Genomic DNA, 23,858 nt, shown 5'->3' with positions numbered 1-23,858 from the left:
TATTAAGGTTATTGAATTTTTTATTAAATTTTATTTTAAAATAATTATAGACCAGTAAAGTCATATAAATTAAATGATAATGTTATTAGTTTTTTTTATTATTAAATATTTATTAATATTATTGATTTTTTATTAAATTTTATTTTAAAATGATTTTAGTCCAGTAAAATTATATAAATTAAATGATTGATAAGCAAACCCGAAGACGTAGTCCATCAGGGACGAACTTCGTAATCAACTTTGATGTCTGGTATCACTGTGTTTTTTCTATTTTCACTTCTATTATGCATCTTACTTATGTTTAAGTAGCTGTCGTAAAGTCTTTCTTCTCAAACAGTTCTTTTGATTTCTGCACTTTTAGTTAACAATCAATTCAATAATGGCTAATCAATTCTACATCAATTTTAACTTATGATAATTTCAAATCATACCCTTGGCTAGAATATAGGTCTCATCCATTCCTCACTTCTGTGGTGAAAAAAAGAAATGAGAGCTCTAAACAAGGCCATGTGCCATCCATATTTAAAAAATAAATAAAAAAGAAGAAGAAACTATTAAGGAGGTGTTGTATACCAGTGAGCACAAGAGTCAATAGGTCCTGCATGGAGCGCAATCCTAAGATGATATTTAAGTTTTTTTATGATGGGTGTCTAAGCCTTATTATGTAGGTTGAAGCCTAGTGTCTTAAGATCTTAAAAATTGCGTCTGACTGTGGAAAACTAGTTTTGAGAGTCACCCATTAACATATCAAGCGATACTTCATCCACTCTATGGGTGTTGCCAAAAGGGTGGACGCTAAGCATGTTTTGTTGGCCAACTACGCAACAAATCCTAGGTATGTTAGAATCTCATGTGAAAACAAATGGTTCCATTTTTAGGACATGGAAGGTTGTGTTATGGATTGTTTCATGGTAGGAATGGGTAAGTCATGGAATCATACCAAGGAAGAGATGATTTGATGGGAAAAATGGGCATGAGTTTGCAGCAAAAGAGATCAGGGATAAAATAAAGAACATGGAGAAATGGTTGCAAAAGCATGGGTTCACTAAAATCCACAAGCCTTCTTTGGAGAGTTCTCAAATATCCTAATAGAATGGGTTCAATGGTTAAAGGACAACAATTCAATGTATCACCATGATGGAACGAGGAGGTGGACTCCAAAGGAGGTACAATAGTTACAAGCATCAAGTAACGAAATTTCACAAGCTGTATATTTCTAGTTCAAAAGTTTATTGGAGGGATATGTTTTTTTATTTGTAGTGGAAGCAATGGTATCTTACATTGTGGTGCAAAGAAATTTTTTGAAGGGACCACGAGGAAAATTTATACAGTCATTACCCTTATCCATCATGATGATGTTGTACAACCACAAATTATACCTTTGGATTCAGATAGCATGAGCAACTAAAATACTCATGCACCAAAGGAAATGGGGGAGAATTAGGAGATGGTCTGAGAAGAGAGAAAGGAGAAATGATAGAAAGAATTTTGTGGAGGCTGATAGTGGGTATGGGATTGCGCATGTGAAGATGAGGAGACATGATGGAAATATAGAGTTTTGAGGGTGTTACTTTGAGGAGTGGAAGGAGGTTTTGACGGGGTGATGCCAGAGGAGGCTAGTAAACATTGATGCCTGTCAAGAGGAGAAGCCTAGGGTGAGGGTCTAGAAGAGGCCTTCTAAAGATAAGGAGTAGCACAATGACTAGAGTTATAAAGGAACACAACTTGGTACCCCACCCATACAATAAGAGGAAGGAGAGAAATTGAGTCCACATAGGACGAAATTTTTGGAACTTAGACAACATAATCAGATCGTGCCTGGCGTTGAACCCATGATCCCATGCACTTCTAAAAATTAGGAGCTAAGTAATAAAAATACTATCACAACTAGTATAGAGGGTAAATATAGTCAAGGAGGTGGAGGTACTAGTAGCAATGGAATTAGTTAAACCGTAGGAGGGTCATCCTAAGGTGCTCAAGCTTAGTTTTTTGTGCAAATAAGTGCACAATTTTACAATAGTTCAACAGGAGCGAGTGGAAGTACTTCATCAAGAAGTATTGCATAAAGTTTAATGGAAAATGTTGATTCAAGAATGCTTATGTTTCATGGTGGTGGGAAAAAAGACCTACAACAAAAGTTGTTTGTGTGTGAGGTCGTCTAGGCAATTAAGCAGGTACAAGATGAGGTGACAAATATTGCACAATTGGAAGCAAATTTCAGGGACTGCGCATTGAAATGGTATATGAATTTCAAGAGTGCGACTCCTATTGGACAAAACATAATCTTGAATGAGATTAAACAATATTTAATAAGGGAATTTAAAAAGTTGAAGTCTGAATACAAGTGCATTACGGAGTTGAAGGAGATCAAGCAAAGCTCAAGCGAGTCTGTGTGGGACTTTGATCAACTATTTAAGATTTTGAAGGACAGACTGACATTCAAAATTCCAAACGTGCAACACAAGGAGTGGTTTATTGTTGGATTGTTTCCCCACATTAGGATGTCATTAGCACAACAACAGATAGATGCATAGACAGAGGCATTGAAGCTCACATTAAAGCTAGAAGCTTCACCAACAAGAATCAGAGAGAGAAATGGTATTGTTCAAGTACAACCATGATTGGTTGCGCTGACTTTGTAGCTTCAGTACCTGACTGAGGGAAAATAGAAGAGGGAAGAGGTATGGTGCACCATCCATTGGATAAAATATCACCATAGGAACAAATGTAAGTTGCTAGAAGACTACATGGTGACTAACGCAAGGTGGTGTGAAGTATCTCAAGTGTGGGGCCATAATCCTCAGAGCCGTGCAATAAGTAAAATTATGAAGCTATGGCCGATACTCTATTGTGGTTTCTAAAAATTAGTGGGACCTGATATCCACCACTATCGTGCGTTGGAGTTGATGTAGGAGCACACCTTTGATTCATTTCAGGTATAGGGACCTGAAGGATGCAATGCCAACTACTTTTAATCAACTAGGAACCAAACTAGACAATACAATCATTAGGGATGAGGAAAAGGAATGACATCCAGAGGATTTGGAGGGCTAGCTCGAGGAAGAGGAGAATTTGGATGAGTTCATGAAATGAGATTATGTTATAATTATGGAAAACAAGGGCATCTTGTGCAGGACTACACTAATCCTTGCTACACATGTACTTATTGTAAGGTGATAGACCATTCAACTGAGAATTTTCGATAGTTTATTCCAAAATAGAAAGAGAGGAAAGGGCCAAATGTGTAGATGATAATTGTTGAGCCCCACAAAAAAAAATAGCGGGTTGGCTCAATAACTTGAGGAGGTGTTAGTACTAGGGTAGATGATGCAAAGCCTGGAGTGCCATAACCACAGTGGGTGAGAAGGGCACTTGAACCTCCTATGAAGTTTGATCTTGTTTGGGAAAAGGTGATTTAAAAAGAAGCATAGAGGGAGATGGTTGTTGCAGAATGGGATAAAGCAAAGGAAATCTATGAAGCAACCATGCTAGTTATCTATGATAGCACTATAGGCAGAGGGTCGGTGATAAAGGCAGATCTAGTTCTAAACTTGCTCTAGAGTTTTCTTGATTTAGTAAGGGATATGCAAGCGTTGGAAAAATTTAGGAAGTTGGTAGAACAATGTGCCAAGGAATCTGAAGAAACTATCATGTGAGCATTACTGCACATAGTGAACCAGGTAGCTCGCAGGAAGAGGACCAATAAAGAATTATGATTTGGCAAGCAAATTGGGGAATATGAAAGGGACAATATTATACTGGACTTGGGGTATGATGTAAACATTTTGTCAAAAAGTACCTAGGAGATGATGGGGAAACCAAAGTTGACTTGGTCCCCTATTCAATTGAGATTGTAAATTAAACATCGTATCTTTCCCATTGGTAGACTAACTACAGTTCCAGTGGATATTGATGGAGTGTCGAGCACTACTAATTTGGAAGTCATAGAGGTTATAAATGATACTGATCAATACCTTGACTTACTAGGGGATTGATTAGGCATTCGATAATCAAGTAATCATTAATATGAAGAAAAGACAAATGGTCTTTGAAGGAGGATACATCCGCATGATCACACCTTTGGATACATGCAAAGGAGACTAGTACATTGAGCCTGTTAAAGGTGAGCTGAGTCAGGAAGAGCTAGCTGATATGTACAATGTGATAGCTCGATGAGAGGACTACATGAACCTTGTTGCACACTTTTTGTCAAAGTTCTAAGGAAGCAGATATGCCAATTTTTTTCAAAGGGTTGAAGTCATCAACCTTTAGTTATTCAGCCATTGTAAACCCATTCTGCAAAATTTGTAATGTAAATGATGCTAGTAAGACCATGTATGTATGTAAAAACCTAGGTAAGCTTATTATTTTGGTGAGAATTTCATCCTATGAGGTTTTTCATCTCACTGATTTAACTGTGTTTCTAAACACAGATGATGGGCATGGCTTTTCCCTCCAACCTCACCCCAAAGCTACAGTCGAATTTATCGTCAAAGTCTTAGGTGAGTCCTAGTGTTTTAGTCGAGCCTTATGTAAAAGTGATTTGGGAATAATTTAAGCTAATTAGCTAAATTACTTTATTACAAATCACTTGGTCCACTAGATCATATTGTGACGCAGAGTTGGGTGTGTAATTTGAGGGTCTATACTGAACGAGTGTTCCCCCTTTAAGGGTCATAAATGTAAAATATTATGTAACAAATATTTTAGTGTATGGTCCCTCATACTTAGACACCATGGCTAAAACATTAGAGGGTGGAAAATTATTTAATCCCCTCAAATGTCAATTAATTAATTTTTCTAGCAAAATTAAACTAAATTCCTAAGCCAGAAAATTAATTAATTAGAGTCAAAATTAAAGTCTGAGAGAAATTAAATTCTCCAGGTGGAAAAATTTGTGGGTATCAAAGAAATTAATTTTTGGAGGCCCCCCACCAAGGAAATGTTGGAAATTTCATGAAAAATTGGACCCTTATGCTTTGGTGGTTAGTCAAAGTCATTTTTTTGGGGAAATTAGCTCAAATTAATTATTTTTGAGATAACAAAAAATTGATTAAATGAGAAATTCGAAATTTCTTCCAAAATAAATATTTTCGATTGTGAAGATTAAAATATGATTAAATATTTATCAATATTCGAACTTATTTTGACAGGGATCAAGCCAACTAACCATTATTTTTCCACTTGGAGGATTCATCTATAAATTAGAGGTCATTTGTGTTTCTAGCTACAAGGATGATGATGAAATCTCTAGCTCTGATTTATGTAATTATGTAACATTTGTGTTGTTCCATTGATTTGCTAGGAACATTCGAAATATCATAATAAAAGACTTTGGGGTTCAGTTCATGGTGTTATTTTTCTAATGATTTGTGGTATGTGCTGGTTACGAGCTTTCCTATATTGTACTTAATTTTTTTATAAACTTGTTTATTCATTAGACGAGGATAATAACATTCTATTGGTAGATTCTGGGTCTAACTTAGGTGATTTGATTCACCATATGCCTAACAAGTTTTCTTGAAGAAAAATATAGAGTTTGTAGGTACACTAGCCCTTGGCCTCCAAGTTCACAGACTTTGGAGGAGAGATGCCCTTGTTTGGGCTCTAAGGATTTTGTTTGATTTTCTTACTTCGCTAAGGCTTTGAGAAACACCAAAAAATTTGAAACACATAAGATATATTGACATATTTCATCATTTAAAAAATTATTTCTCAAAATTATTTTATTTGCAAGCATTGTACATTGTAAATAATTGTAAATATTTTTTGTAAAATAAATGTTCTAACCCTCGTTTTGTAGCTAATTGGGGTTTGGGGTTTTCATTTTATTTTTTGTATATATTTGAGTTTTGCGTATTTTATTTTCATTTTTGTAGGCAATATTTCAAGCCATTTGAAGAAAATTGTTGGATTAGGGCTAGATCTAGGCCCTTGAGGGTAAGATCTAGTCTCCAAATTTCTTGTAGGGCTAGTTACTGAAGAAATTTTGCAGAAATTGAAGATCCAAAGAAAAAATAATTTTTTCAAGCGAGGTTTTGTAAACTTTTTAGGGCCTTGAGGCCCAACATCCCTCTCCAACCCCCTATATGAGCCTTGTAGGGCCCCGTGTCATTTTTTTTGGCATCTTTGAGGCTAGTTGTAAGCCCTAGAGGGACTCGGCCTTCTCCTTAGCCCTCACGTCAGGGTTTTTAGGCAATTTTTGTCATGGCCGCAAGCCTAGGAGGTTTCAGACCCCATCCTAGATCCTATACACCAACCCTAAGGGTTTTTCATGGGCCTTTTAGGCATTTTCCTAGCCTCAAACCTCCTCTTCCTCCTCTGCATCCCTTCGCTCCCCCTCTCAACCTCCTTTTCAACTTCGACGCCCGCCTTTTTGACACTTTTCCCTAGTCGTTTAGCCTTTTAGTCCCCTTCTAATATTAACCCTACTCGGTCTAGTGTTATCCCTAGCTTGCCTCCCCTTCATCCCTGGTTTTCCTCTTGATTTCCTGGACTGAATGTTGGTGGGATTTCTAGGAAAAATTGGCTCAAAATTCGTGTTTTCAGGTGGCATAATCATTGGGGAAATTTTGGCAAATTGGACAAGTGATATTTAAGGATTTGAGCCCAGGGTTTTCTCTTTAAACCATCATCCTTCCTCACTATTTGCTACAGTTGTCATATTCATTTCATAGCAGTGACTTAAGTTCCCTAGAATCTCATCTAAGGGACCTAAGCATCTTAATAAATTCATGATAAAAATATAATAGACATTGGGTATTTTGGCATCATATTTGGGTGTAAATATAACTTTTTTAATGACTGAAATATCTCTGCATAACTAGTAGATTGGATCTAGTATAATTCTAATATAACATCTTAAGAGGGCTAGAATTTTCAAAATTTTCACATTGGAAAACTTGTCTTTGGTATTAAGAAATTTTAGCACCTTTTGGGCACACACTCTCACATTGATCACTCACTGTTTTCATAATTTTATTACTGTTGTCATAAGTGATTCCAAATTTGATATAACATTGGATAATTCATCATAAGAAGGCTAAGAAAGTCATGTAATTACTTGGAAGGTAATTTAGTGCTCCATTAATCAATGTTGGTCCTTACATGCTTGTCAATTATTGGTTTAGAGTGATTTACTTGTTGTTGTCTTAAAGGTTTAATAAATTCTCATTTGAATGTGATTAGGATATAAGTAACATAAGATATTTCATTTATCATGTTCTAAAGATTATAAATATTCTTGTTTCATGCTTTTATAGACAATTGATCTATATTTGTTTCAAGTACACTAACATATTTGTTGTTTTGAGTTGGTTGAAAATCTATAAGTTCACATCTAATATTAAACACTCACTAAAGCACCTTAATCCTAAATCACTTGATTCAAGTTTCTTCGTGCATCTTATCTCTCTTGGTTGGAATCATGTAGCTTTGGCATAATATCATTATTCGTCATTAGAATATCTTTAGTAATTGTGATTTGCATTATTGTGTTCAGAAAATAAGTGTTTAAGGGATATTGCTAAGAAATCATTGGATAATTGCTAAACACATTGTGTTAATAAGTGGCTTCTTTTAATATTGGCATAACATCATTGGGATTTACTTTGTTTGGAGATTTTTTTAATTGTTGCAAGTAATTTTCATCATTAGTTAAGTATTATGATCTTGCTATCATTGGATAAAACTATATTTGGATTATTTGATATTGGAAATTGGTAATTGGCACATCCTTGGTAATAATATTGTCTTTTTCATTTCTAAGTACTCATTGTAGTAATTAAAGATGAATCGTAACTAAAGTACTTAAATCACATAAGCAATATTTAACCAAGAATTCACTTACCTAACTTTCATAAACATTTTAAGTCTAGTTGCACTAATAATTTACCTCCAAGCATGATCTTGGTTGATAGGCTTCTAGGGTCACCCATTCTCACCTAGTTTGAGGTATTCAACAACTTCTTAGTGGTTAACACGATGACCTTGTAGCTGTAAGAGCCACAGTCTCTATAGCGCTAGAGGCACCAGGTGGTTGGAACACAGGGGTAGGTATCATTAATCAAGCCTCTGCTTGCTTCCTGTTGGCGTCCATCCCACAAACTACTCTAAAGATAGGTTCCAAAATAGTTAAGAGGAAGGTTTGATTTAGATTAGGCATATAACTTAAAATTAACCAATATACTTGCATTACAACTAGGTATTAGGATTTTCATAGCATATAATATAGTTGATCATTCAAGTAGTGTTTTTCCATCTGGTTACTTGGCTCTTAATTAGTAGTAAGTAAGAAATTGACTCCACAAGGAACTAGCCTCAAATATAAATTTAATCTAATCCTTAAAATCTTGCTTGAATTAACCAAGTAGCTAGGCCACTTAGTTGTGTCTCCCAGACTCGTTGGTTGCCAACTTTTCCTTCATCCTATCATTTCCATAGGGACTACCCCCATAGCCTGTTGTTGGGAGACAACTGGAACTGAGTGGGAAGGGATCAAAGTGACAGCCCCAACCCTGATTCGTTGCCACCGTGCCTATAAAATCTAAGTGACAACCAAACCTACAACTGATGGAGTGTTGAGTTGGTGCAGTATTCGGTCCTACACTTGAGATTCATAAGAAGTATTGGAAAATTAGAAAAACATACTTCATGAGGTAAGTACAAAAAGGTGTGCACACATCACCAGAGTGGTGCATTGGATAGAGATCGAGGTGCATAATCCACCTCGCTTCAACAAACTATCCGAGGTAAATATTTTTATACATGATTTTGAAGACCAGATATTAGAACACCAAAGGATACCCACACTAGTTGTCACATTCCACACAACCCCAATGAGATGGTGGGTTGCCCATAAGGATCACTAGTCATGAGATGTAAAAAGGCAAACCATTAATATGTCTCAAATTTGGGACCAATTCTGGGGTCCCAGGTAAAAATTACGTGGGAATGGAAAGCCCAAGGATGCACTTAAAATGGTGTGTCGCAACATGGATGAAAGGATGTGTGCCACAACAAGAGTTGGTACACTGATTTATACATATGTTGGACATTATTGCTACAAACTAGTATGTTGAGTTGGAGATGCATAGAGGAACATAAGATTGGATTGAGATAGCATAGAGTTTTAGAGCCAATTTTAGCTTTGAAGGAGAAGAGACAACACTTGACAAAGCCTTCAAGGTGTTGCGACAAAATATTTTCACCATAAGGGAACCCACAATGCTGGAAAGAGAACCAATTTGTTCAACACATAAACATCAACAATGAGTACAATAGTTTCTGGAATGCTACAATGTGGTAGAATAGGGTTAAGATGAAGATGATCCACAAAATATAAAATTTCCATAGGTTGAAGGGAAAATGCAGTTGATGGACTATCATTTCAGTTCACAGAGTATGTGCAACCTATTAGGACCCAAAAGGTGAATATTGGGATAGAGGAAAGTCCCAAGATGGTTGCGATATGGGGTTACTAGGGATGATGAAATGGTAGAGCAAGTGGAAGACCTATTAAGTAAGTACCAAGACCTATTCTCTAATACATTTGAAGAGATAAAGGGGATTGTCATGGATTTAGCAGAGCTGAGGATTCCTTTGAAACCTAATGCTAAGCACTTGAACAAGCGACCTTATTGACTAAACCCGATATATAAGGAGAAGGTAAAACTAGAAATGGATAAGATGTTGCAAGCGAGAACTATTCAACCAATGAAATAATATAAATGGAAAATATCAATGGTGTTACTAAATAGGAAATCGAGAAAGATCAGAAATTGTGTCATCTTTCGGAGCTCAATCAATGTAGAGAGAAAGTGACGAAGGAAACACAACCCCTATGTATATAAAAAAAAGTATGTTATTCATATGTTAAAGTTAAGATTATGATAGTTATTAGCAGTTTGCATTGAATTTTTTGACAAGAATATTTAGGAGGATATAAACCAAACAGATCTTGCATGCTAAAAGGAGGAAGAATGAACCACATATAGTTTGGCACAAGAGTAGTGTTAAGATAGACAACACACAATGTTGGGGGTTGACCCGCTAGAGAAAAGTCAAGTGAAGAAAGTGAAAAGGGAGTAGTAAATCATATTTTTGGAGTTCAGATGTACCAATGATGGTGTACTATAGCATGATGGAGCCCATAGTTTGGGTGAAGGAAAAAACCATATGATGGGAACTGCATAGAAATGACCATCCCCAATATAGTAATCACGGGTGCAGTGAAAGAAAATGAATGAAAACACTACCAAATCTAATAATGGTTGTAGAAGAAAGCACAGGAACCATCAATTCTATGCATGGGTTATCGAGAAAATGAAATTAGAAGGGGATAGTACTGAGGTGGAGGAATAAAGTAAGATGAGATTAGCATGAACATGAGAAGTAGCACATGTAAGCTATCTTATCAAACTAAATTGAAAGGGGATTTCACACATGTTTTATGGAGACATGCAATGATTCGAATCTATAGTAATAATGATTGAATCACTATCATGATCATCTAGGAGGTGGAGTGGGGGACACGAAGGAATATAAGGAACCACCTAAGGGATGGAAAAGTAGTAGAAGAATTGGTAGGAAAATTTTTAGAGCTTATGAGAATATAGGGAATAGAGTAGTTCATGATTGGAGAAAAAGAAGTAGCATGAGGATGACGCAAGAGATAAGGTATATGACAATTGCACCAGAAGGAGGTGCTGGAGAGTTAGGAAGAGTTGAGAACACGCTTAGAGAAATTGTATAAATTTATGATTAGTATAGGGTAACATAACTATGGAAGAAAAGACTGCATCAAGAGAACCCGAAATTACAAAAAGAGAATTGGAGAATTTGTTCAAGGGTGGTGATTAAGTTGTGTCAGCTAGCCTAGACAAGGGAGGGCCCCTTCCACTCAAAATGATGGTTTATAGGGCACATTGTATTTGTAACAGTTAAGTTAAGTTGAGACAGATTATGGGAGGTTTTGTTACCCTTCCTCATGTGGTTCAAGAAATTGATGGGTAAGAGCCAAGGTCTAAATTCAGATGCCTTTTAAAGCACCTTAGGGGCCTTTTAAATGCCTCCTAAAGTTACAGAGAAGTTAAATTGATTGTGGGGTCCACTATTAGAGCTTGGAGGTGTGTTGGAGGGTTTAACTTTAATAGTGTAAGAACCACTTATTGGAACCCTACTAGGAATGCACAATAGGGAAGAAGGGTGATTTTTAGGAATATGCTTAGTGCCTGTTAAATTTTGGGCATCTTTCGGGTGGATCATCATCCATCTCTGCCCGGATGCCCCCGGAAGCATTTTAGAGGGGTAACTCGCTCAGGTGTTAAACAATTCCCCTCCCCACCCCCCCAAAAGGAACAGAACTGCAGATCTAGATCAAACGATCCAGATTTATCTCGAGGGGGAACGCGAGGTCTACCCTCCTGCTATCTGACCCGTCGAAGGATAGTGGGAGTGGGGACCACCCGCCACCTATATCAATCCACGGGCAGCATTGCAAGTGAGCGTGATTTTGAAAAAATAGTAACTCTACCCCACCCCGCTCCTATCCACCTGTCCTTGCCATCACCAAAATACTTCCTACCACGTGTCCACTCCATGACATCACCCCATGTCACTTGACCATTTCCCTCACGCAACCTATAAAAACCTTCCCGCGTCTCCATTTTTTAAATTGTGTTCAGTGTTGCGTCGCTCTCCCACCAGTCACCTGTCTAGAATGTTGTTCAAGATTTTCCGATAGAGTGCCTCCATCTCGACGTTGGTTTTTTCTCTCTTCGAGACAATCACGTAATACCAATCCATCTGGTACACCTGTTATTTCATTGAGGGGATTTATAATATGAAGAAAGCGACCCCCCAGGACCCAAAGGCTAGAGAGGCCAAAAACTCCACTAGTGTGGAACCCCTCATGGGCACAAAGGCCCAAATAGCTGATTTGGCTTGTGCCTATCACCTGGATGACCTCCGCTTCGACCTATACGAAAACCACATAAGGGGGGAGGACCCATTCCAAGTAGTGGACTTCGGTCTGTATTATAAAATTGCACCCATTGTGCACCATTTCCCAAAGTTTGTTTCTTGGTTAGCCACAACTTACATGAAAATAATTGCTTTGTCTCCTCCTCCAGAGAAAAAATCCTCGAACTAACCCCAAAGTTAATCCAAAGGGCCTTGGTTTACCCCACTTATCCAGAGCCCCAACAATTCACTGATGTCACCCTAGTGTATTGCTACTCAACCCTCCTAGATGATGAAATGAGTTATTTCCTATAGATGGTCTTGGCCCCTGGCCTACAAGCCCTTCCTGTAGCTGACAGCTTCCCAGTCACTATCTTTGATGAACCTATCCAACCCATCCTATCTCTAATTGCCCATCTACTAGGAGATGATGATGCTAGCATAGCCAACAAAGTCACCTTGGGGTTTTTAAGACAGTTGATGCAACCTAGCCACTTACTTGACATTTCAACCTACCTGGCTAAAGTCATAAGGTTTTAGCTACATCATTTTTCCACTTCATCCCATTTTAGGTATTATCCCCTATTGTTCTACCTATTTGTTTATACCCATGTGGATGATTTTGAGTGCTTGGGCCTCAACTTGTTGAATGGAAACAAGTAGAGGAAGTATGTTTTTGACTCAGATATTACTGATAGAAAGAGGCCAGATGCTAATGGATACTCCCAACTCATATCCACCTATATGGCCATCTCATACAAGATTATTCATGGTTATGCTCCCCCCTAAAGTGCTTCCCCAACAAAGAGATCTTATTCAGCTCACTAAAGATACCAGGGTTGGGGACTGATACCTTTTTGAGGACCGTACTAAGATTAGGGTTTATGGCTGTGAGCTTCCATCATACCATCTACCCGTGTTTATGCCTATGAGGATAATTTCCTTAGAATTTATAAGGCAGAGTCTCAACTCAGACTAGCTCCACTTTGTCACTATAGAGAAGGGACATATTTTCAAATTAGGAAAGATCAAGGGGTCCTTTTCTTGTCAACACCAGGAAGGCCTTCAAGGCAGATGAATCGTTATTGAAGAAAATGAATTTTTAGCTAGGAGATGTCTAGCATTATAACCGTCATGGTGTCAATTCTCAAAGGAGGGATAACATCAAAGCCTCGACCTATGAACATGATTATAGGACTAAAATTGAATTGAAATATAACCACGATTCATGGCCTACGGATACAAAAATGGAGACCGAGCCTTCAATGGTCAAGGATAAAGCCTAAAAGAGAACTGTTGACCAGGCTAGAGATATAGAGATGGAAGATGTACATGCAGCGAAGAAGGTAAAGACCCAAGAGGCAGAGAAGAAGAAATTGAAACCAGGCTAGTGGAGACAATGCCAGATCAACCAGGTTTCCAAGTGTACTTGGAGGAACCATCACAAGTTTCTACCTCATCCTCTTATGAGGTAGCTATTCTAGGTGCACAAGGAAGTGCAACTGCTACTGTATCAAGCTGGTGTACTAGAAAGGCCATTAAGGAGAGAAATAAGAAGGTTAGAGAGGAGATGCAACAGTAAATGGTCTCTCACTCAGTTCCATTCCAGACTAGACTGTTGGCTGTTATGGATCTAGAAAGTAAGCAAATGAAGCTTTCACTTCAACATCCATTGGCACAATGTTTGCCTTCAGGTTCCCAGTTTAAAGCCTTGTATGTTTCATTCGACCTAACAAGTTTTCCCTTGCTACACAAGATAAAATTCCACATGCAGGTTGGAGAGATGTTGTACATCGAGCTCAATAGAAATTCCATGACCATCAGTAAGGTTGATAAATTGTTGGATAAGGCTGCATCAAGGTTGAAGCAAGAGAGATCCAACTCAAGGGCTCTCCACATGCGGAATGAGAGCTTCAAGGAGATAGTCATGAAGTTAGGAGCAAATCCTGAAGATAAATAAACTTTTGAAGCTCTCCTCCAAAGCTCCCAAAACAAAATCCAAGAGTTGGGGCATAAACTGAAGATGTCGGGTAGTGAGCATGTTCAATCCAAGAATCTTGCACAGGTAGAAGAAGAGAAGGAGATATTGGCCAAGGATCTCATTGATAGAAACAATGAAATAGTGGCCCTGAAGTACAAAACTGCAAAGTTCCAAAACAAGATAGATTCACATATATGTGAAATGATAGTCCCTGAAGACCCTAAAATTCCAACTGAATATATCACTAAGACCCTCACTGATATCCAACTTTCATAGTGAGAGGTTAAAAATGTAGAAAAGCTGGTGCAAGTTAACCTGATAATGTAATCTAAATCAAAGCAGAATACTATAACCTATTTCTACTATCAATTTGTGGAAGCTTAAATATCACGCTAAACAATATAACCAGAAGAAGAAGAATCAATGCACAATACACGTGAGAATACTTTGGGGAAAGCCTCAACGAAAAACTCCACTATTTGTATTATCATACAAGGTAGAAATACATAGGAATTATACAAAGCCTTAGCTCTCACAGCTAGCCAGCTCTCAGTACAATCCTCACAGATGCTCACAGGAACTCTTGGCTTCTCTCCAGCCTTCCTCTCTACCCTCTAAGCTCCTATTTCCTTGCGTTGTTCCTTGTGGATGATTCTCCTATTACCAAGTGGAACACTCTCTCACACACTGCCAGAACTACGCAATCCTCAAGGAAATGATTCTTGACTGCATGCATGAGTTTTATTTATAAGAAAACACATGCAAATCAGTACATTGTCCTTGACTTTAATATCAACTGGGTCTTTCTCAGAATAGACATGCATGAGTTTTTGATGAGGGAATCTTCAGTTAACTAGAGTACACAAGTTGACTGCATGCATGCATCAACTGGCTGTTAACTCACCATTAGTTCCTCAAATAGTTTGGAACTAATTTAACTAGACTTAACTCAGTAAACTGAGTTAACTAATTACAACTCAAATATAACTCAATGTTATCTCCTTAATTTAATGGATAACTCTTGCATGACTTTAAAAAGACTTCTAACTTGAATTTCTCCAACTAATTAATTCAAAATGAATTAATCAATTATTTCCAAGTAGCTTTTAAGACTAAATTTGATTTTAATTCACAATTTAATTCAAGGACAAATTAAATTGGAATATTCTTGTTGCCATATTTCAACACTCCCTCTCAACAAGAAAGGGATTATTTTCCACCACAAACCTGTCTCTATGGAACTCAAATCTACACTTTGACAATGCCTTTTTCAATATGTCAGCATCTTGCTCCTCTATTGAAATATACTGCAGCAACATGATCCTCCCATCATCAGCAACTTTCTTTACTTTGTAAAGCCAATGTGAACTCACAACTGACTTGTTCTCCAGTATCAGAACTGGTGGGCTCCAGTATTGTAGCAATAATGCTGCAACTCCTGGGACTCCCTTCTTTACTTTTATCAACCCGGTAGTTTGTAACAAACTTGGAAGCGATGATGCTATATGCACAAGTACTAGCTCTTGCTGCAGGTTGTCACTTGATCAGTTGGCACAAGTCCGCTAGGAGCTTAAGCCAACTTCTATGAGCTCTTAGAAGAAGCTTTTAACTGTGATGGACGAAATCTAACTCTAAGGAGGCTAATCTATTTGCAGAAAGAAACTAAAAGCTGAAAGGAAATACAAACCCTAGAAAACCCTAGTTTTACCGACTAACCCTACTAGTGCAAGAAAAGAGATGAAAGCTGCTAAAATGGATGCCATTGGCTCTTGGAAAGGTAAAATGCATGTGTCTAAGCTACTTTTGAAGTAAGATCTAGAAAAAACATCTTTTTGTATTTTTGAGTAATTTTGCAGAATTATTATGCATGTGCTTTAACTATTTTTGACTATGCAAAGGTTGATTGGCGAAAGGAAATGGAGTGGGCACTTGCAGGAGGTTGGGAAGGTGAGAAGAGGGCCTAAGGGGTCCCTAGCACCCTTCTAAAGAGTTTCACAATGATCAGATCTCGAGAAACTACCCACGTGATCTTCTACAGGAAGTCTGCAGGGGTTCTATAGGATGTTCTACAAGAAGAGCTGAGAGAGGATTTTTGAGGGTTGATGGAGGAAAAACAATGGGAAAGTGGAAATGGAGGTTGGATGAGGCTATGAAGAGGTCTAGGACCTAGTAAATGAGGCTAGCGGGTGATGAAGACGGTTGGATTTGTTCAAGGATGGAGGGACCAATGTTGCACAAAAATGAAGAAATTAGGTCAAACTGGCAGAGTGTGGTGAATGAAGGGAAGGAATCCAAAATTTGGGGTTGGAGCAGGTGGTGTGAGGGAGGAAGGATAGGCAGGGATGGATTACAGGTGATCTGCACACCATTTCTCCAAACTAATCAAAGAAAGACTAAAAACATAAGAGATCTATGTACTTTAACCTATTCTGACCTAAAAACTAAAAATCATGGTGGATAGAAGTTTATTGGCAGAAAATCATGTAAGACAACTATGAAAACCGAGCAAGAACAGATCTAAGCATGTCATCATAACTGATATCAACTTCCCTAACTAAAAATCTAACATTTGCGATTGCATGGAAAGGCAAAACAGTGTTTTTGTGGCAACAAGTATGCCTTGGTCTCAGCTCATGGTCCCAAGGAGGGAGAGATGAGATCAAGGATTGCTTGGTGGCATTTTTGTAGGTCTTTTCCTTTACCAAACTATCAAAACAACCTGAAGCATGAAAAGCTATTTCAATCATCAAAATCAACCTAAATAACAAAGCAATATGTTAATCTAAGTAGCAGAAACTATTCTAGGAATGCAGCAAAAACATATAAAAGTACACAAGAGGAGGTACTGGCACTTGGGTTGGGCCCAACCCCAAGAGTTATAGCCTCCTAAAAGAAGCTCAGAGCTGATGCAAAGTGAAACTGATCTCCATTACTCAAAAAATAACCATGTCACAAAAAGGTTTACAGCAAAAGCTCGAAAATGAGCTGAAAGGCAGAGTAGCACTAAAGTGCGAAAATACAATTGTTCAAGAGCTAAACTATGAAGGCTGGAAGCCTTCCTACTTATCACCATGAGGACCTCCAACAACCCTCCTTAACTCAAGGGGCTTGGCTGCTCAAAACTGCAAGTAATCAGCCACTTCACAAAAGCTGCTCAACTGCCCTTGGGGATCATCTTCGGTGGGCTGCTGAACTCCGAGCTGATGGTGGAGAACTCGAGGAAGGGGCCATTTAGTGCAGGAGACACCCTTCCTACAAATCCTCAACCTTGTTCCCTCGTATTTGGCTGTCAACTGGCTCATAAATGCTTGACCTTGGTCCAAAAGATGTCCAAAAATCTGCAATAAGCACGTATTAGACTTCATGGTCAAGTGACTATTCTCATTCATTCAATTAACATAAATATACTCAAAAGCATGCATAAACTATGAAGGATGGTGGATTAATGGAGAACAATAGGCAAAATGAGCCCAATAAGTTACCCATTTTTGGGGCTCATCATCACCCCCCTGCTAAATGGGTTGCTCATCCTCTGAGCAACTAATCTAGCTCATCATCTTTGATTGCTTTGACTGCCTCTCTCACATCCCAGGCTTCCGAGGTGATGTCTTCTTCTCGGTCATGGAACCCTGCTTTTCTCTCTACTTCCTCCCACTGCCTGTGCTCCTCTTCTTCTTTGACTCCTTCCAGCAGTCCTAAAAGCAAGGGAGGACTGAACTTTAGGCCGATCCAGTTGGCCTGCAGATTTTGCATTGACTGTTTATAGAGTGGTACTCTTGCCAAGGCCTCCCTCATCCTTGTTGGGGTGTGGTATTCTCTTATTTTCAGACTGTGGGACAGTGTGTTCCATCTCCTTGTGCAAGCATGAATGCAGTTATCCCCCAATAGTCTTTCCATGTCCTCAAAGTGAGCAATGGCCTGAGCTTGTTTCTCAATGTAATCTAGGTGAACCTGGGGGTTTTTTGAAAGTTGCTAATGGGAATACACTAAAGCTAAGGGATATTCTGGTTCTGCTCTGATCATGAGTGGCTCCTGTAGCTCCCTGTCCATAACATTCCAAATTTCTACTGCCCTCTTTTCCTCATGGTTTAACCAAGAGGCCATGGCCATGAGTTACACATCCCTAATGAAGCATTGGGGTCCCACAAATTCATGTTTGGAAGGGTCAAATTCTGTAAATAGAATTATGATAACTTGGCCTTATCTTCTGTCGAGTTGCTGTCACACAAAGCCATGAATTGATGGTAATTCTAAAATGGAATGGTGCCCCTTTGGGCCAAGGTGTTAATTTAGAATTGCAACCAAATGTCTTTAAATTATAAGGCATATGACTTAGTAGGTTGCCTACATTGTAAGGCTTCTACTACCTAGTTGGCCATGTAGGCTAGTTGGGCCTCTTTCTCTTGCACCTCTTGCTTTAGGGACTGTATTTCCTCTGTTTCTTGTGACTCCTTTTCCTGTTGTTGAGATTGCAACAAGATGATGGAGCTTAGTGAAATGAGTCGCCTTCACTAAGTGGGCCCACAGGCTATTTTTGGCGCAAGTCTATTTTTAGACATATGGATCATGTCTATGGATTGTAGGTTGCTGTTTATGGATGATTGGTCAAGTTGGGAAAAATATATGGACTTCTATTTTTAGATCACATCGGAGTGACTACTCAGTCGAAATATAGAACAGTAAAATATTATTAGCTCATAATAATATTTAGACTATAAACTTTGTCTTATTCTCTTGGAGCACTTCAGGATGAGCTACGGATGTGGTACATGTAGATCTCAGAAGGAAATACGTGGTTACCTATGGGATGATTGATCTTTACATGTAGGACTTCAGTTAGAACTCAAGTGAGTTGAGTTTAGTGGACTGGAGGTGCAGTTGATGGAGTTGTGTTCAGTTTAGCTTTGTTAAACTGGTTGTATTTAGTCTAACTGGAAAAAAGACGAGAGATGAGTTGGTTGAATTAGTTATTAATTAATTCACAAGTTATTAACTCATAATTCAACTATAGAATACATCATTTAAATCAGTTTCATGTCAGTGCATGTTCAGTTCAGCAGGGACAGGTGTTAGAGGATCAGATTGCTATCAGTTGTGACTATAGTTGTGCATGAGGATTTGCACAATCAAAGGGATTGAGTATGCCAATGAATTGGCCAATACCAAGTAATTGTAGCCTATGCTCACGTCTTCCATAGTGTGAGTGTTTCTTTGCAGGTAAAATACGAGTTTGGTAAACCATTCTCATCAATTCTTGAGCAAGTATTGAGCTGTGGAGGCAGGCAAGCAGTGGAATAGATTTGGAGATCAGATCTGAGCTGTATTGTGTGTAACAGGTGGAGCTGGTATTGGATTGCTTGTGATAAGAATTGTACTTTGTAATGTTACATGTTCTCAATCATTAATATACAGATAGTGTGGGGTTTTTAACGAGATGCTTTCCCCGGGTTACATACTGTGTTAATATGTGAATGCTCTTGATGTTTTATTGTTATTGATGCTGCTATATTGATGATCAACGTAGAGGAGCTTATGTATTGTGTATATATTCTACAATAGTACATGATCAGGATAATCTCTGTTGAATATGTGTTTATTATTCAAAATTTCTACATGGTATCAGAGCTGTTGATCATCTGATCTACTATTCAGGAAGTGTTTACATTCTATTTCTTCAGGCAGAGTCTGTAATCGGGCCAAGTAGCCTCTGGATTCATCCTTATTTTGGAAGGTGAGATATTTGGTGAATTCCCATACAGTCGATCTCTGTACGAGAAATATTGTGTTCTCACGAATCTTAGATCCGAGGCGGTTGAGTTGGTTGTTGGTGGAATTCGAATTTGCAGCAGTTTTTTCTTGGTGGCAACGCAACAATGTCTTTCACAGGATTGTGATTGGAGTATGCTCTTGAGGGCAGCTCAAACTATATTGCATGGAAGGACAGGATGGAGTCAGTATTGGATGATAACGGGCTGAAGGAGTTCATATAGATGGATGTCCCAAATCCTACTGATGCTACTCAAGCTGATGCTTGGCAAAAGAAGACCACAAAATGTCGAAGAATTCTGTTGGAGGGCATGAAGGATCACATTGTGTCCAGCCTCCATGGAAAGGCTACGCCATATTTGATGTGGAAATTATTAACAGAATTATTCCAAAGTAAGAGCGATCAGAGGAAGCTGGCGCTCAAAGATAAACTCAGAAACATCAAATGCGAGAAGGGTGACAGTATGCCCAAGTATCTCATGAGGTTCACTCAGTGTCAAGATGAGCTGGGAAGTGTGGGGGTTATTGTCGATGATGAGGACTTGGTGAGCTTGGCTCTCCTTGGTCTTCCGAAGAGTTGGCATTCCTATCAGGACTCTGTCAATGGTCGGGAGAAATTTCCAGGGTGGGAAAGACTGTGGTCAGATCTTGTGCAGGAGGAGATCAAGCGGAGTACCAGGGACAGATCTTCGTCAAAGGGAACTGATGAAGAAAATTGCGCTTTGGCTACCAAAGCAAAGAAAGGAAAGAGCAAGAAAGCTTCTCAGTCTGGTGCGAAAGGCAAGAAGCAGGACATGTCCAAGGTGAAGTGCTTTCATTGTCACCAGCACGGACACTATGCCACTAATTGTCCGCAGAAGAAGAAGAACAAGCAGGCTGCTGGATCTTCAGCAGGAGAGGCTCTAGCCTCACAATTTGAGCTTGATTTTTCATTGATCGCATGCTTGGTTTCAAGTGTGATGGGATCGGTGTGGTTCTTGGACAGTGGTGTGCCTTTTCACATGACGAGAGATAGATATTTGTTTTCTGATCTAGAGGACAAAGATCTTGGAGTACACATCGAGATGGGCGATGATGGTAGATACAGTGCGACCAGTATCGGTACCATTTCCTTTGAGAGGGAGTTTGGTAAACCCTTCGTATTGAAGGAAGTCATGCATGTTCCAGGATTGAAGAAGAATCTCATCTCTATGACGATGTTAGAAGACAAGGGGTATGATGTTGTTTTCAGCGAGGGAAAAGCTTTTCTGTGCAGCAAGACAATTGGTGAGACCTGGAAGATAGGGGTTCGAGTAAGGAACCTTTATCAGTTGCATGTAGATGGATGCACAACAATGGTAGGCAAGGCAAAAGGATTGGTGAGTCGGGATGATGGCGAGTTGTGTCACAGGAGATTGGGTCACCTTCACCATGGAGCCTTGAAGACACTGCAGCAGATCACTACAGGGCTTCCTAAAGGCACTGTTGTGCAGTCAGATCAGTGCAAGGGGTGTACTTTGGGTAAGTTTATGAAAGCCACCTTTCACAAGAAGGATAGTCACGCCACGACGATCCTTGAGAGAATTCACACAGACGTGTGTGGACCTTTCTCAGTTGCTTCGACAGCAAAACACAGGTATTATGTGATTTTTGTTGATGATTTCTCTCGTAAGTGCTGGATCTTCTTCATGCAGAAGAAGAGCGAAACATATTCAAACTTCTGTGAATTCAAAGCATTGGTTGAGAAGGAGTCGGGGAAGAAGGTGAAGGCTCTTAGGAGTGATAACAGTGGTGAATACATATCGAACGAGTTCAAGGATTTCTGCAAGGCAGAAGGGATTCGTAGAGAGCTCATAGCTCCCCATAACCCACAGCAGAATGGGGTAGCTGAGCGGAAGAACAGAACGATCGTGGGTGTTGCACGGACAATGTTGCATGATCAGGGCCTACTCGTTCACTTGTGGGTGGAAGCATGCAATACAACAGTTTATGTGCAGAACTGTTGTCCTCATAGGATACTTGGCATGAGTACACCCGAGGAGGCTTATTCTGGTAAGAAGCCTAATCTTTCTCATTTGAGGATTTTTGGTGCTAACGTTTACATGCATGTGACGAAGGATGCCAGGAAGAAGTTGGAGCCGACCGTAGAGGTTGGGATATTTGTGGGGTACATTGATACACCCCACAACTATCGTGTGTATTTTCCAGACAATGGTAAAACTGTTGTGCGACGGGATATAAGATTTCAGGAGGCGAAAACCATGAAGTGTTCAATTGAGAGGGAGATACACTTGCATGCAGATGAGAAGCTATTAGTTCCTAAGGATGAGCTTCAGGACGTGGATCAGCCACATGATGAGGTTCATGGAGTGGAAGAGTCCACTCATGCAGCGCCAACCATCAGAGGGTGAAAGCGCTTGACAGAAGCTGAGCGACTGGCTCAAGATGCAGAGAAAGTTGTAGGACCAGCTACAGCCCAACGCAGGTAGAGACAGTCACCTGATCGGTACACTGGATACATGGCTCTTATGAGCAAGTGTGTTGTGACTGAGCCATCCTCTTTCGAGGAAGCTGTGGAGGATCTCGCATGGGTAGACGCCATGGTGGAAGAGTATGATTATATTGTCAGAAATGGTGCATGGGAGATTGTTCCTAGACCGGAAGGGAAATCAGTGGTGGGTTCGAGATGGATCTACAAAGTTAAGTAGGCAGCTGACGGGAGTGTGGAGAAGTACAAGGCAAGATTTGTTGCCTAAGGCTTTTCACAGATAGAGGGGATCGATTATGAGGAGACCTTTGCACCTGTCGCAAGGTATTCTTCCATACGATCGATTCTTGCTCTCTCAATGCAGATGGGATGTCACATTCATCAGATGGATGTGAAGACTGCGTTCCTCAACGGAGTCATTGAGGAGGAGGTGTACATTGAGTAGCCCGAAGGCTTTGAGGTCTTCAGCAGCAAGTCGCATGTGTGCAGGCTCAAGAGAGCGCTGTATGGGTTGAAACAAGCACCACGTGCTTGGTACACACAAATAGACAACTATTTCACAGGATTGGATTCTCCAAGAGCGAGGCGGATTCTAACCTATACCAGATTGTGGTGGAGGGTAAGTTGCTTATCATTGTACTGTATGTTGATGATTTGATTCTAACAGGTTATGAGCTGTTGATACTGTCATGCAAGAAGGATCTTGCTACAGAGTTTGAGATGAAGGACTTGGGCCTCCTTCACTATTTCCTAGGATTGGAAATATGGCAGCGCAGTGGTGGACTGTTTGTTTCTCAGGGCAAGTATGCTCGGGAGATACTGGAGAAATTCAACATGCATGGCTGCAAGCTTGTTGATACTCCTCTTCCTGGAGGTTGGAGGAAGGAGGATGCCACTTCGGGAGAAGAAGTGGATGCCACTATTTATCGACAGTTGGTGGTGTTGCTAATGTATTTGGTTAATACACGACCTGATATATGCTATGCAGTTAACCAGCTTTCACGAGCTATGATTTAGCCTACCAAGCTCTTCCGGAAGGCGGGCAAGCATGTATTGCGCTACTTGAGAGGCACATCGGGATATGGATCTTGGTACAGACAGGAGGATGTAGATTGGGTAGGGAGCTCAAGAGGCGAGTACATGGCAATATTGAAATCAGGTACCATCATATCAGAGATTGTGTGCAGCGGAGGATCATGTTACTTTCGTACATTCCAACAGAGGATCAGGATGTTGATATTCTAACGAAGGCTCTCACCAGGAGCAAATTAGAAAACCACCGAGGCAGGATAGGGGTTGCTGATAATCCATATCTTGTCAAGAGGGAGTGTTGAGATTGCAACAAGATGATGGAGCTTAGTGAAATGAGTCGCCTTCACTAAGTGGGCCTGCAGGCTATTTTTGGTGCAAGTCTATTTTTAGACTATGTCTATTTTTAGACATATGGATCATGTCTATGGATTGCAGGTTGTTGTTTATGGATGATTGGTCAAGTTGCGAAAAATAGATGGACTTCTATTTTTAGATCACAGCGGAGTGACTGCTCAATCTAAATATAGAACAGTCAAATATTATTAGCTCATAATAATATTTAGACTATAAACTTTGTCTTATTCTCTTGGAGCACTTTAGGATGAGCTACGGATGTGGTACATGCAGATCTCAGAAGGAAATACCTGGTTA

The sequence above is a fragment of the Pinus tabuliformis genome, chromosome 1_2 (genome assembly GCF_031772625.1).
Source record: "Pinus tabuliformis cultivar Carrire ecotype Pingquan chromosome 1_2, CPIR1, whole genome shotgun sequence".
NCBI classification, from domain to species: domain Eukaryota; kingdom Viridiplantae; phylum Streptophyta; class Pinopsida; order Pinales; family Pinaceae; genus Pinus; species Pinus tabuliformis.
This window is presented reverse-complemented; position numbering follows the sequence as displayed.